The sequence below is a fragment of the Saccostrea echinata genome, unplaced genomic scaffold, assembly GCF_033153115.1.
Source record: "Saccostrea echinata isolate AGI-Se365-2 ecotype Australia unplaced genomic scaffold, CSIRO_AGI_Sech_v1 ptg000001l, whole genome shotgun sequence".
Taxonomy (NCBI): domain Eukaryota; kingdom Metazoa; phylum Mollusca; class Bivalvia; order Ostreida; family Ostreidae; genus Saccostrea; species Saccostrea echinata.
This window is the reverse complement of record NW_026889750.1, coordinates 45,595,152-45,611,615: the sequence shown is the minus strand read 5'-3', so window position 1 is coordinate 45,611,615 and position 16,464 is coordinate 45,595,152.

The following is a 16,464-nucleotide window of genomic DNA, read 5'->3' as shown; positions in this document are numbered from 1 at the left end:
ATTATTAACAGAGCCCACAGAGACATCTGACAACAGTGTTGGAATCAAGTGCCATGGATGAGGAAGCATTCCCCTGTTGACCGATCATACGCGTCGTTTACTCTTTCTCATGATTAGGTAAACGAGAAAACGCATAGAAAATTCAATCAATATTCAATATAACGACAGACCGAATTTGCAAACAATTGCAAGGTCATTGTACACTAATTTTGATATATAAAACAGCATCAAGCTAACAAAAGAAGTATTAACATCCATTTAGCATCAGCATATAAAAAACTACACTACCAGGATCAGCATCAGAAAGCAAAGGATAGAACTAGCATAACTAGCATTGACCTACTTAAAATCAGTGGTGACCTATTGGCTCAGAAAATCGACGAGGTTTGTTTCTTCAGTAAAGTAGATGTAAAACATAAAAGAAAATAGTTCAATGATTTTAAATCTTAGTATAAAAATATAATTAAAAAAATTACTATATCAAGCTTTTTTGATGCTTAAAACTGTGATGGTAAAATTCAATTATCTACATCTGCCAGCATGATGTAGAATTCGGTCGCATTAACCTCGTTCTGAAACAGCAAAGGTAGCATCTACATGTGGATCAGGATAAGATAATTAACATTAAATCAGCAAGCAAAGGAAGCATTCAAATCAGCAAATAAAGGATTTTAATAAATCAGCAAGAATACTTAATTAAAATTAGTTTTCTGCACTGCATCGAACAAATAAATTGCAAAATGTTGACTCTAAACGGAATTGTTGATGTTTTTGCATCATTAACTTATTTGTCAAAAGCCTGCCATGTTTTAGAAAATAGATGTAAGATATGCTCTTGCATATCAAATCAACTCCGAAACAAAACCTTCATATGCATGTGATAGAGAAACTGTAAAGTCACTATTTTCGTTGGGGTTTAATTTTCGTTGTTTTCGAGGTAAGATGAAACTCACCAATTCATGTCCTCTACGAATTGAAAATTTTTATATACATAACTTCTTCCAAGAAATCAAAACCTCACGAACCAATATTTTCCCTCAAACCACTAAAATTCGGCTGCACATAATATGTTACTTTACAGAATATTGCTACGTAGATAAGGTAAGTTAACGATAGAAAAGTTGAAATCATCACATTTCTCATAAAGTTTAGTTGTCAGTTTACCATCAATGTCTTTCTCTAATAAAACATCCAAATATTAAACCGATGAATGAATGAAAAGCACCGAACAAATTGAAGCTTTTATTAATAGACAGATAATGTAAACAGAAAGGAATCAGTTGACACATCATACACCCCTGTTATTGTATTTGGAACATTTTATTTTTCGGTGTTCTGCAAATTATAATACCCGAGGAGTTCGCAGTAGCTCTGGCGAGATTTGGTGAGACTACAGCGAGACCGTCGATGGATAAGGTAAATTTTTCACGGAAATGTAGTTAGGAAGTGACTAGAACGTGGAGACATGGTAAACAGAAAAGTTATATTAAATTTTCAGTTTTCACCACTGTATAATATCAGTGGAAATATACTTTAATATCCGTAGAATTCATTCAAACTTCCCTAAGTCGCCCGCGTGGCGCAGTGGTTAGAGCGTTCGCTCTAGAGTCGCAGAGTGAGGAGTTGATCCTTACGTCGCGGGTTCGAATCCCACTGCGGTACGTGGAGACTGGTCCTTCGGATGAGACCGTATAAACCGACGTCCCCTGTCGCAGTAGGTGCTGGCACAAAAAAAAGATCCCTCACTGCTCAATGGCCCTGAGTGCCGAGTATAGGTCAAAATTTGTAGCCCTCCACCGACAAGTGGTGGCGTCTCCATAAGAGTGAAAAATTCTCGAGAGGGACGTTAAACAATAAACAAACAAACAAAAATCAATCTTCCCTAATAAGTATTCTTTATGACATTAATATTTTCAGCAGTTAAATATTATAACATTTAATATGACCTTTTTGCACAGTAATTACGTCTAACACATAAATCAATTTTTCAAGTTTTTCCTCTAATATATTTTATCCAGATAAATTATGGGAACAAACACAGTCTATTTCATCTTGAATAGTCACATTAAAATTTATGACAACAAAAACAAGTTTCAAATTAATTCGCATAGTCAATTATTTGACCTTTCTGCACTCAAAAATGTCATTTTCTGGCATTAAAAATTTAACGGGCAATAAAATCATTTGAAAATAATGACATTTTTCTGAATTTAAGCAGAATGGTCAAAATTATCTTATATATTCAGAAAAGACAATTAAAAAAGGGGGTCTGTGATGTTAATTTTTAGATATTACTAAAATAGTGTTAATTTTAAGCTTAAAGTGGGCTATTTTTCCAGGACTTTCACAATATATTTGCTAAATTTGTCAAATATGATGATAGATTTCATGATAGTTAATTTAATATATAATTTAGGACTAGCATAAAGCATTTCACTGCACAAAATAACTCTGTGTGCAGAGTGCATGTAGAGAAAGGAATCCAAACTTAACAATACTGTAAATACTTCGAAAGGGAAAAATTGATCATTTTCTTCTTAAAAAAACCTTTGGCCACAAAAAATAATTCCTCCCTTAATGCTTTCGGTATGGAATTTAACCATGGGGTTTTATTTGAATATTCATGTAGTTTAATTAGCACTGTAGAATCCAAAAATATCGTAAGAACGAAACCATTATGCAGATTTTTTTAGATAGAGGTCAAGACAAAAATCTGCTCAAAAGCTCAGTTACGAACCTCTTTGACAAAAGTTTGTCATTGTAGATGACTTAACTTTTTCTTCCAACCTATTGGGCGACTTTGGAAAAAAAAAATAGGCCGCTACTGAGCTCCAATGTTGGCTCACACAAGCGATGATTAAGTAACATGAAATATTAAAAAAAACGAACAGTATTCAATCTCGAAATCTCAAAATTTAGAGGTGGGATCAGGTGCCATGGAGGAGTGAGCATCCCTTGCCGACCAGTCACACCCGTCTTGTTCTGCTTGTCGTGATCGGGAAAATATGGTTTTTAATCCACCACCCTTTCCTTTGTGTCAGAAAGGTCTGGCATCTTCCCAAGTCAAGACTGGTTCCTGATCTACTCCGCTCCATATTACCATAGCAACACCTTGAATTTTTAAGAATAAACTTTTGTATAGCTCTTCTAAACGTTGTCTCTTATGATGAATAAATGTCATATTTATTGAAACACCATAATTCTCATTGTGTCTAATCTCAGAGAGATTAGTATTAGAGTCTGAGCTCATAGCGTAACATGAGGTATAGAACATTATGCAGCGTTTTACATCAGATGAAATTTTTCAGATTGCTAGCTATAGCAACCATGCATTTAACGATGGACACATAAACATATTAAGAATTTCTTTTGAAGTTATCATTTTAAATGTTGCTGTGCTGATTAATTTTTTTTTTTTATAAAGTGAGATACAATGTGAAGATACACTCTAGCTTCCTAAGATGAATATTTAAATTACGCAAATAATATCATGAATATAGACTAAAAATAATTTCAAATAATTCTCAAACTTATAACCAATTTACCAAAAATTCAACAACCATCAAATTTCAAAAAGTCCAATTACTCAGTTAAAAGTCCTTTAAATTGACAAAACGTCCAAAATTGTGCTGGAGTATCCCTAGTTCTTCTTCTCGATCATTCCTTTAGACTGACTGTGTTTCAAGGGTAAGGATAGAAGTTAGAATTTTTTTTGCATTTTTGAATTTAGATTTAAGAAAGCTTTTTCATTTTATTTATTTTATTTTATTGTAAGAAGAGCCAGGGACGGTAGTGAGTGATACAATTGAGTAATAAAAGGTTATTGATTAAGGAGAGCATAACAAATAGTGATGTTAAATAAGAATCTAAGGGATGGAAATTTTTAATCACTGTGCCCCACACACTCTTCTAGGGTCAGGTTGAGCTGTATAACACAAGCCGTGTCAGAAAGATAAGACAACGCCTAGAGAGTCTCAGAGAAAGTAGCCCGTTACACTTTGCCTACCTCCAACAGGCCCGTAGAACGCGGGGGGGGGGGGGTGTAGTATTTTGCTATAGTAAATTTTCCTTTAGATGCTGGTTGCCCCCCTCCCCCACTTTTTGCTGTTGTAAGGTCGAGTACTGGCAAATTGTAGGATTTGTACAGTAATTTATTTTTTTTTTTGCTTGTCAGATAATTTTGGGAAGTTGCCCCCCCCCCCCTTTTGAAACCGTTGCTACGGGCCTGACCGAGGCTTGTTGGTATCAGAAATCCAGTGAAACGAATAACTCTAACTACAAAGATGGTGAAGAGGACCTCAAAAATATCTAGACGAGAGGGAGTTATGTTGACAGTGAGGAGATACAACAGGTTACAGATGATGAGGTGAACATGATTTCCCTGAGTGTCACTGACGGAGAATCTATACAGACCACAGCATACGAATAAGCGTCATTTTATGAGTGACACTAAGGGTAATCGTGTTCATCTCATCTTCCTAAGATGACCCTTATTTTGGTTTCCTGATCTGTAGATTCCCCGTCAGTGACACTCCTCTGATGAAGCAAGAAACAGTTCACCTTGCAAGAAGCATGACACATCAGAGGAAGAAAATTCAATTTTCATCCAGAGACCAGTATCAACTTTCCTCATATTCAAAGGACGAGACAGACCCAATACGTACCCAGAGGAACGTCATTAAATGGTAGTATCAGGACTAGTGAAATTTTTCAACCAACACAGCGCAGAAGCCAACAGACTGATGAGTGAGCTGAGGCGTATGCTGCTGAGCTTAAATGTTTGTATGATAAAGCTTATAAAAACAGAGGCGTCTCAATCAGACAGGAGTGACAATACTACAAATACCTTAGATGTATAAAATTGCCTTACAATCTTAATCTACAAGAACCCTGAAAACATTCAGATCATCAAACAGGCAGAGCAAATAATTAATGGAAGTTGCTTTGTCTGTAGTGAAAATATAATTTCTTTCAGGATCTTTCCTCTAAGTTATCAAAAAAAGAAATAATCACAGAAATGAAGAAGATTCCAACGAAGTACTCCCGGCACTGCCAATCAATAGCAATCCAATGATATCAAGAGAGAGTAAAGATTCATTAAACTAAATTCGGTCTTCTCAATGTAAACATCCTTCGCTTCAACCTATATGCTCTTCGCTCCTCAACAGCATCTTGTAATTTGTCCTTAATAATTTTCAATAAATCATATTTGTTTCTGACTGCCAATTGCAATTTTTCACCTTTTTTGTATCCATCAATCTGTCCAATAGCTCAAATTTCAGTACTTCAACAACATTTTGGAAGCAAAGTGCTTTTACGAACGCCTTCTTATACATACCGGTACCGGTTTTAAATCTGCATCAATTTTCAGTGTGATGCTGTTTGAAAGCAAAAGAAAAACTATCAAAATACAAAAATCCGTCCATAAAAGAATGTTAAATTAGTATTTTCTTACTTGATTTTTGCAGGTGGATTAATTTTTCAACACTAATATTAAACACACAAAAAATGTTTAGTTAGTACACTAGTAACGAAAATATGTCCCACCAGGACTTCTGTATTTTTAGGACAATGCATTAACAATTATATTTCGTTGATGACTAACTTAAATGCATATATTTTTGACGCACAGAAAACACACAATATCGTATTTCATCCGGTTGTTAACACATATTTTAAACAAACCTTTTTGTTATAGTGCAGAAGCAGTTACTGTATATTTCGGCCTTTAAATATTAAAAATCCTATCTTTACACTATCGGGGAATTTCCAAAAGAATCAATTTTTGAAATTATATTTGAAGAAAGAACTAAAACGCATATCCACTAAAGTTGGAAAATATTACAGGATACAATGAAATATATGGAGATAACGAAGAGTATTCAAGTTCAAAAGTCCATTAAACAATACAAAATAGGAGCAGAGCAAATACGGACCTCCAAAACATCAGAGGTGGGATCAGGTGCCATTGAGGAGTGAGCATATCCATATCTCTTCCCAAGAGTGCAGTTAATCCATGTGCTTTAAACATGTACCATCTTTGACTTACTGCATGATCTCCTTTATCAGAGGAATGATAATTCTTGTATAATGAAATATGGCGATAACGAATAGTATTCAAGCTCAAAAGTCCATTTAAACAATACAAATCGGAACAGAGCAATCACGAACCTCAAAAACGTAAGAGGTGGGATCAGGTGCCATGGGGGAGTAAGCATCCCCTGTTGCTGGTCACACCCGCCGTGTGCTCCCTGTCACGATCGGGCAAACTGAAAAATCCGTAGACAATTCAGTGTGTGAATAATGGCCTAACAATTGGTATGAAAAACGTCAGTCAGCATTTGACTTAATGAAAGATTGTATTTGCTGACAAGGTCATTTTATCGACCATAAAACTTGCGAAATGATGACTTCAAACGAGACTGTTGATATCCTTGTTTCATCAACTTGTTTGTCAAAAGCTTGCCTCGTTTTAGAAATTGTTCATACGTAGAGTATGGTAAATCTTTTCGAGAATTCATTTTAACTTTCATAGTCAGAATGAAATGGTGGGGAGAATTAAATAAAAAGATTAAACTTTGAAAACATTTTTGATGTCCTCCCTGTTGATAGTTTAAAGTCATATTTTTACCTCAACGGCTTCCTTTATTTTGGTTGACGTCTTTAGTGTAGTTTCTGCATTGCTATACAACATAGACATGTACATGTACTACTTATTTCCACGTACTATTATATCAAATTTGGACTGGTTGACATTTTGTCTCGGATTCCCATCGCCCAATACGGATTTCCAATTCACACAATGGAAGACTCCGTATTATGTCACAAATAACCGTGTAGTAACGAATACTGTGCTGTAACATCAACTTCGGCATGTGAATTTAATTGCCCATTCCGCCATTTAAGCAACAAATTTAACCACATTCAGAGTAATATTTTTTGGGTTTTTTTTCTTTATTTAATAATTTCATTTTTTATTCAATAATTTCATTTTTTTATTTAATAACTTCGCTTTCTTTATTCAATAATTTCGTTTGTTTTTTATTTAACAATTTCGTTTTCTTTATTTAATAACTACATTTTCTTTATTTAATAATTCCGTTTGTTTTTATGTAATAATTTCCTTTTCTTTATTTAACAATTTCGTTTTTTTATTTAATATTTTCGTTTTCTTCATATAATGATTTCGTTTTTTATTTTTTATTTTTTGGTTTGCGCTCATGCACTATTGGGCTTCCGTAAATACTACATTTGACTACGGAATGTTCCGTCTACCTTATCAATACATAGGGCTCACGGCGGGTGTGACCGGTCAACAGGGGATGCTTACTCCTCCTAGTCACCTGATCCCACCTCTGGAATATCCGGGGGTCCATGTTGTAGGCCCTGTTCATAAATTTTTATTGTCCGTTGATTTTTTGATATCGATCACTATTCGCTATATTCACGTTTTTCATCATAATTTCTAATACACTGCTCCGTGTGTTTTGTAGATTTTGTAGCGTCTGTTGTTGTTGATTGTAATGAAATGTGAATAATCAAATCAGGCGGACTTCTCTGAATCCAAATTCTATTTTTTTAGTTTTACACTGCTTTTCAAATGTGTTGGATAAATTTCAAATTGCTGGAAAATCTTTTTATTGAGAAAGAACGCTGTGAAGAAGGTAGATTTTCTTCAAACATATTCTAACAGATTCGTAACCACGAAATGTTCTTGTCCGATTCGTATGCTGGAATAAAATGGACAAAAATCGATATGTGTTGTACACTTGAGAAGGGAAGTGGGTAATTTTCTGATATTGTTTGAAATATCGTTTCAGATTTGTTTTGATTAAACTGAAAAATAGAGTTAACACATTTATTACTTTTCACTTTAAAATGTATTTATTATTTATTTATACATTATTGCAAATTGAATTAAATTATAAACTTTGCTATGAAGACAAACAGGTCCAAGAAAACAATGTTGGGCCATTATTTTCGCACTGAATTGTTAAAGGATTTTTTCGCTTCCCGATTATGATAAGATTCACACGGCGGGTGGGACCTGTCGACAGGGCATGCATACTTCTCCAAAGCATCCATTCCTACCTAATGTTTTTAAGAGGTCCGTGTTTTTTCTGCTCCCGGTTTGTATTGTTTTAATGGAGTCTAAAAATTTTTATTTATTATTTATACATTTTTGCAAATTGAATAAAATTTTAAACCTCGCTGCAGAAGGCAAACAGGTCCGAGAAAACAAGAGGGCAATAGATTACTGTAGATTTCTTGCAGTTTTTAATTATGATATATCCCGTTTCATAAGTCAGAAATAAAGGAAAAAAATATACAGTGAATGGAAACTCTTGAAATATATTGCTGTCGTGTTACTCATATTCTCAAGAAGGATGTATTTTCCCTCATCTATTTTTAGTCATACTCCTGGATGATTATATACATGTTTTTACTGTCTGATTTATTTCTTTCCTTGTCATGAGTATATTCCCATATTATTACATTCATAAACATGAATAAATGTACAGTGGGAATACTCTTGACGTACAACACTGTGAAAATGAAGAAAACGGAAGTTGGTCTAACAGTACGACACAATTTACTTATACTATTCCAAATATTTAAGCTATAAATAACGCTCAAATGTCCATAAATTATAGATATAATTAAAGCATATGTTTATTATGAACAGATTGTCCCCCTAATAGCATTTCTAACTTAAAGCAAAAAAGTTTGAATTCTTGATAGCCACTCGTCAGAATTTTACTATAATTAAGGTAGGGAAAATGTTCCATATTAACGATGCAACAATTTTCTGTTATCTATTTGCATTCAGTTAGTGATTCACATATGAATAATTGATAACTTAAAAAAATCATATCGTAAACAAAAACAGTCCACAAATACAAATAAATATGATATTATGCAAAGCTAATGGCACACTTTAAATAAATAACATATGGAAATTTTAAACAGATTTGAGAGAAAATTTAACATAGGTCTGATGAGCTAAAAAGAAAAACTGTTATATCATTAACCTTTGTTTCAAATTATTTTAGATTCCATTTACCTGTATAGATTTTATAGCTATGTAATGGATAAATAACGAGATGGTCTTGAATAGTTTAGAGAAAGGTGTTTTATCCAAACTATTAGTTATTAATCTTCTCCTTTAAATCCCTTCATTACTTTCAAATGAAAGTGCCATGAATAACAACATACTATTTGGATATAGCAACGACACGTAGCAGCTCTAAATATAAAGAACGGGAATGAGTGATATAATTTATGAAATTAATTATACTAAAATTATAATCCAACTTCATGCATATAAATCATTTTAATATGAAAAAAAAAATAAATACGACAAACAAATTGAATTAATTATAAACCAAGGTTCTTGGAAACATTTAAACGATCACATAGTTGATCATGAACATATCCATCTTTAGCGGACTCCGAGCGTCAACGTCCATGTCTTTTAAATATCCTGTCCGGAACTCCACGTACCACAGATGCAGTTGCTCCACCAGAACGCAAACTGTGCAGCCTTGCTGTTATTCACAATGCCTGTCAATGTTTCAATGAATATTTCACGAACTATACGATAACGGTTTTACACAATTACATAGACTGTATCCCTTTCCTGTCTTAGAAATTGCACAGAATACAAAATCCTGAGAATCATCTTGAACTCCAGCTAAACGAAGATATAACTCAAAGTTAGAAACAGGACACATATCCGAAAATGTTCTTGAAATAATAACTCTAGTACCATCTCTATAAATATCAGTCTTACTGGACTCGATGAATATTTCAACATGATCTTTAAAACAACTGGACGTCAGATCTTTTGATATTTATAAGTTCTCTACTACGTACTACGTACGCGAATGCTAACAGTACCATGCTAATAATTCTCTAATTATAAAGATTATTTTTAACAAATAGTTTCAAATACATATCACGTAAGTTATCAGCAGTGATTGGCTCTTTCTTTGAAATAGGTTTTGCAACTTTACGTTTGGCACCTTCCATAACATTTCTAACAAACTACTCGTCGTTTGTCGGAGACGTAAAACCAACAAGATTATGAGCCCATTTAATAGCACAAAAATCGTCAATAAGAGGAGATTAAGAATTAGCCTGTTGAGAAAAACATACTAGATAAATGGAAACATGTAAAGTTTTAGAAGGGAAAATATCACTTTCCTCAATTCCTAGATCCAGAGCTTATTCTTAAATCTCAAGAAACTGTTACAGTATTTGTAGATGGTGGAATCCGCTCGTGAAGCTTGAATGATCCCAGGGAGAACATAAACTTTTCCACAAAACTTTAAAGGTAATTCATTCAATTCTCTATCAAAAAACCTGCAAAAACAAACAAATTTGTTATCGAACACCAATAAATAATTTTTTCACTTTTAAAATCTATATATATATATATATATATATATATATATATATATATATATATATATATATATATATATATATATATATATATATATATATATATATATTCCCATAATGATAAAATTCAAACTCGCCAAATGGCAGTACCACAAATGTGGTGGGATAAATATCCCTGCATTCAAAAGCCATATGCTTAAATGCATAATACTGAGCAAACGCATTTTTAAATATAATTCAAAATTTTCTAGATCAGAAAAAATTCAAACTCGCCAAATGGCAGTACCAAAAATGTGGTGGGATAAACATCCCTGTAGTTAAAGTTTCATATTATTTAAAAAACGAGCCATATGACTACAAAAGCATGGTACTGAGCAAACGCATCTATAAAACATGATTCAAATGAATTTTAATAATTGTGTATAAATTATTTTCGGAAATCAAAAACAATTGCAAGCATTCTAAGTTCTAAATCTTCCTTACCAAAAATACCAGAACCGAGTTTACCACATGGGTAAAACTCCTTTTGTGTTGGAAGATCCTTCCATTCTACAATATGTGACCTGTAAATATCAGATATAAAATTGGCCAAGAAGCCGATGATTCCCATAATGGAACTACTAAAGTTCCATAACCTTTTGCATTTTAACAAAATTTTCCAAAACTCTAGAAATAAGATAAAATGGATGCACAATCCAGGCATTCCAACCTGTCCAACTGACAGTAAAACCATCGACTGCATAAGAAAATGGATTTCAAAATCTGGATCAAAACGAATATGGGTCATTTTATGAGTGACACTAAGGGTAATCGTGTTCATCTCATCTTCCTAAGATGACCCTTATTTTGGTTTCCTGATCTGTAGATTCCCCGTCAGTGACACTCCTCTGATGAAGCAAAAACAGATCACCTTGCAAAAAGCATGACATATCAGAGGAAGAAAACTTAATTTTCATCCAGAAACCAGTATCAACTTTCCTCATATTCAAAGGACGAGACTGACCCAATACGTACCCAGGAGAACGTCATCAAATGGCAGAAGACAACAGACTGATGAGTGAACTGAGGCGTATGATGCTTAAACGTTTGTATGATAAAACTTATAAAAACAGGCGCCTCAATCAGACAGGAGTGACAATACTACAAATACCTTAGATGTATAAAATTGCCTTACAATCTTAATCTACAAGAACCCTGAAAACACTCAGATCATCAAACAGGTAGAGCAAATAATTAATGGAAGTTGCTTTGTCCGTAGTCAAAATATACTTTCTTGCAGGAGCTTTCCTCTAAGTTATCAAAAAAAAATTATTAATAATCACAGAAATGAAGAAGATTCCAACGAAGTACTCCCTGCACTTCCAATCAATAGCAATCCAATGATATCAAGAGAGAGTAAAGATCTATTAAACTTAATTCGGTCTTCTCAATGACAACATCCTTCGCTTCAACCTATATGCTCTTCGCTCCTCAACAGCATCTAGTAATTTGTCCTTAATAATTTCAATAATTCATATTTGTTTCTGACTGCCAATTGCAATTTTTCCCTTTTTTTAACCATCAAACTGTCCAATAGCTCATATATCAATACTTCAACAATATTTTGGAAGCAAAATGCTTTTAAGAACGCCTTCTTATACATATCGCTACCGGTTTTAAATCTGCATCAATTTTCATTGTGATGCTGTTTAAAAGAAAGAAAAAAAAACTATCAAAATACAAAAATCCGTCCATTGAATTAGTGTTTTTTAACTTGGTTTTTGCAGGTGGACGAATTTTTCAACACTAATATTAAACACACATATACCAGTAATATTTATTTCTGTATTTTTAGGACAATACATCAACAATTATATTTCGATGATTATCAACTCGAAGGCATATATTTTCGACCCACACAAAACACGCAGGTTGTTAACAGCGGGTTGTTAACACATATTTTAAAGAAACCTTTTTGTTATAGTGCAGAAACACTATATTTCGGCTTTTAAATATTAAAAAACCTATATCTTTACACTATAGGGGAATTTCCAAAAGAGCCAATTTTGAAATTATATATGAAGAAAGAACTAATAACGGATATCCACTAAAGTGTAAAATATTACAGGATACAAACATTTCAATCTTTCCAATTTTGGATTTTATCCGTGGGCTACGGAATCCATTACGATGATATCAATTGATAAGGATCAGCTTTTTGCAGGACTGTATATGGTTCTAAGACAACCCTCCTTCCTTCTCTTTGAAATATGGCTTCGTTTTATCCCGCATGGTTCTTCATGGTTTCAACAGAGATTGAATATCTTTGGTAGGTATCTATAAAAAAGTTGAAATTCTTTGTAAGTATTTATATTTACATTTCCAATGTCTTTGTTCGAGATAAAATTACAAATTGTAAAAATACTTTATTTCTACATAAATCTACTGGTTCATCGATGGGCGCGGTTAAAAAAAATCACGTGCGGGGCGGGACAAATAGAGACAGAAGCGGGGCTATTAGCACGGGAATTTGCAGAATCAGAAGCATGTAAATATAAGGAATAACTGTCAGATTTTTTTGATTCATGACGATGATCAATCGATTGGCTTGCGTGATAATTTTATGCATAAACGCCTTCGGCGTTTATGCAAATTATCATGCAAGCCACTCGATTGATCACATCATGAATCCAAAAAATTAGACAGTTATTCCTTAATTCAAGCTGATTTTAATCAAAGGATTTGAATTTAAAACATACAAACAAAAGCATTTATTTACTATTGTGAAGTATACATCGCATCTACTATGTTGATCAGTTATTGAATAATTTAGTTAACGTAATTTGGTCCTTAACTTTGAGTACATCAAGACATTGAATATAACACAACATATTTTTCCCTGGGCAAACATTTAATAAATATGATATAACACAAAACATATTTTTTCCAAGGCAAACATTTTATGAATATGATAATTATTAGTCTAATTAAAAACTGTGATCTCATACAAGACGTCCAATCAAAAATTTGTAAAAAGAGGGGGGTGGAAAATTTTAAGGCTCTGTGTTTATCGTTGGCATTTTCTATACAAAAACAGGGCGTGCGTTAACTTTCGTAGGTATAAAACATTCAGGTTTCAAATGGCTATTTAAAAGGGACAAAAGCATGATCTTAGAGCGCGATTTATCAGGATATCAGGTTTACCAATATAATCATGTAATGTATTTATGAACGAGTCCAACTTGACAAGAATGTTTTAAGAGGGCCTTTAATCTTTTTTTTTTTTTAAATCGACATCAGTATATTGTTAGCTTAAATGACAGTTATTAAAAAGGGAAAACTTATAATGCAAAGCAATTTTATTTAATTTTAATTTATTTTGGTAAATATCATATAATTATATACTAGTTTTTGAATACCACAACAATTTTAAAAGAAACTAATATACATACCATTCTTACTGGTAAACATTTTCTTTCAACTCATTTTTTTTTCTAAAATAAACATGTATTTTAAAATTGTTATCAAAACACATACAATAACATTTTTTGTGCCATTGATTTATGACATTTAAACACAAAATATTAAACATTGTGCAGTTATTATTGAAAACTCCATGCGTTAAGTACCGTAGCATAATTTTTTCTTAAATAATTGCATTATCATTTAACGAAATCCTTTTCTTTACAGATGTTTCCATAGTCATCTTTTTTATGGCGCTTCCAAATTCGATAATCCCTCAACTGTATTGGTTTATCCTCCGTGTATGCCCTGTTGTTTTTGCCTATTCCTAAACAGTGGATTCCATGGAATTAAAAAGTGTTCATGAGGTCAAAGACTTACTCATCATCGACATGTTCAAAGATATTGTCATTCTTTACGTCTGTGGTCTGATCTCCGATAATTTGTTCGGCGAAAAGTGTTTGGCTAAAGTGTTTTTGGTAGCTTACGACAAAGCAAATGGGTCTTTCTGTCGCTAACATAAAATTTTCTAAAAACCTGGCAAATGAAGCAATATTTTGTTATCTTATTTTCAAACTACTTGTAGTCACTCAAGTAGAATGACATTGGTGGTACCTTTATCCCGATACTGGATTGGCTTTTGTAGAAATAATCGCATGTGAAGTACGTTTAGCTGAACAATTCCTAATTTATTGGTCACTGTTATTTTCATACCACTTATTTTGCAACATGGCACCAACTGCTAAACCGAATTCTTCACCTATACAAGAAAATGACTGGTCCACATTTTTCTTTATGAGTGTAAGTGATTGCTGTGCTAACCCTCTCGGACTCGTAGCCACGTACAGCACAGTTTTATACGTTTACAATCAACTTTGTGTTCTTGTTAATATCTTCCTACATGGTTTGGATACATATGATAATTTTAATTATAATGTAAACTGGAGACACGCATTTTTCATACTTCTGATGAATCTAATAAGGTCAGTACTTCCGCCATCTGCAAACAATTTGGAATTCAGAATAAAACTCGTTCTTCTGTTTACAATGATGGATTTTCTACACAGGACATATTGTAACATACATACAGTTATCATGTCATTTAGTATAGTTCCTACAAAACCATTCAAGCATATCCGAGGAATTCTTATGTACATCTTTATTATACTATTTTCTACTATTACGATTGTAATGATTTGTCAGCTTATTCATGTATCTGAGAGTACTGATATGTTAGTAGTCTCCATGTCAACTTGTGTCGAAGCACTGACTTCTATCATCATCTACTTCATTTTTGTATATGACGGTATTTATTCTAGACCGTGGGAAAGCAAGGATGATATAGTGATTAACATTTGGTCGACGATACAGTCATTAAATGTCGTGTTGTCTTTCATCGTTCTGGCTTTCGCTGGTTTGTATTTTATCTATCATAAAGATTTTATCTTTTTACAACTCATGTTAATCGCAGGATGTTGTAACTTTTCAGCTTTCGGTGTATTAAACATGAGATGGGAGCAAATACAATTAAGAAAACAAATCATGAACAAAATAGATATGTTACCAACTGCCACAGATGAACAAATAACAGACCTTAATGATGTGTGTTCGATATGTCTGCATTCGATGTCGACAGCTAAACTGACAGTTTGTGGCCATTTCTTACACAAAATATGTCTCAAAAATGGATGTACACGAATGATCTTTGTCCAGTGTGTCCACAAAGTGATAGCTCTAATTCACTTGCCAAATCCATTTACAATCCTAAACCCGATTTTCCCGACGAATCTGAATCCGACTTACTCGAGAGGGAGATCAATCAAATTTCGATGATGATGCATGCGGTAGGCCCAATTTAAAGGCAACCTTTTTTGTGACAATGTTAAAAGAAAACTCTCGTTTTATATATTCAACTGCATGTAGATATTAATGTAGCAATATCTTGTGTGTTTTATACAAAATCCTTTTTTTCTCAGATGTTAAGTTTTTATATACATTTATTAATGTGAAGCTGTAATACAATACGTTGTAGATTAAAACAAAAAGTGTAAATATAAAATAAAAATGTCCCCAAACGTATCCAAATTGTGAACAATAGTTTCTGGATAGCTTTTTTATTGCAGTTTTCTTTACTCTCTTTATATGCAATATAAATTTAACAATAGATACCATATATCGGATTATTTTGGCTTTGGAAACATTTGGCAAATTTGATATCAAAAAAGGGGTTTGAAATATTCGCGTCTTACATTTTTGCCAAAATATCAACTTTTGTAGAATGCTGAAATTACCCAATATGCGATATAACAAGACTTAGTGTCACCAGGTCAATTTTTAAACACGATTTTAAAATATGCTATGCCATATCTAAAAAAGAAGCAAAAAGTTTAAATATAGCTTGCTATATTTATCTCATACCTAAGAAAGAATTATGATTAAAACGCCATTTTTAGGTATCAAAAATATTGCATGTAATCTACCTCATAGGATTCACTGTAGTTAAGTAAGGACTTAACCCCATCTTGTTTATATGACTTTACAATGTCATGACAACAGCTGCTTTCAATGCATAAAACATTGTAAATGGATCTATACATATAAAAAGATCCTCACTTG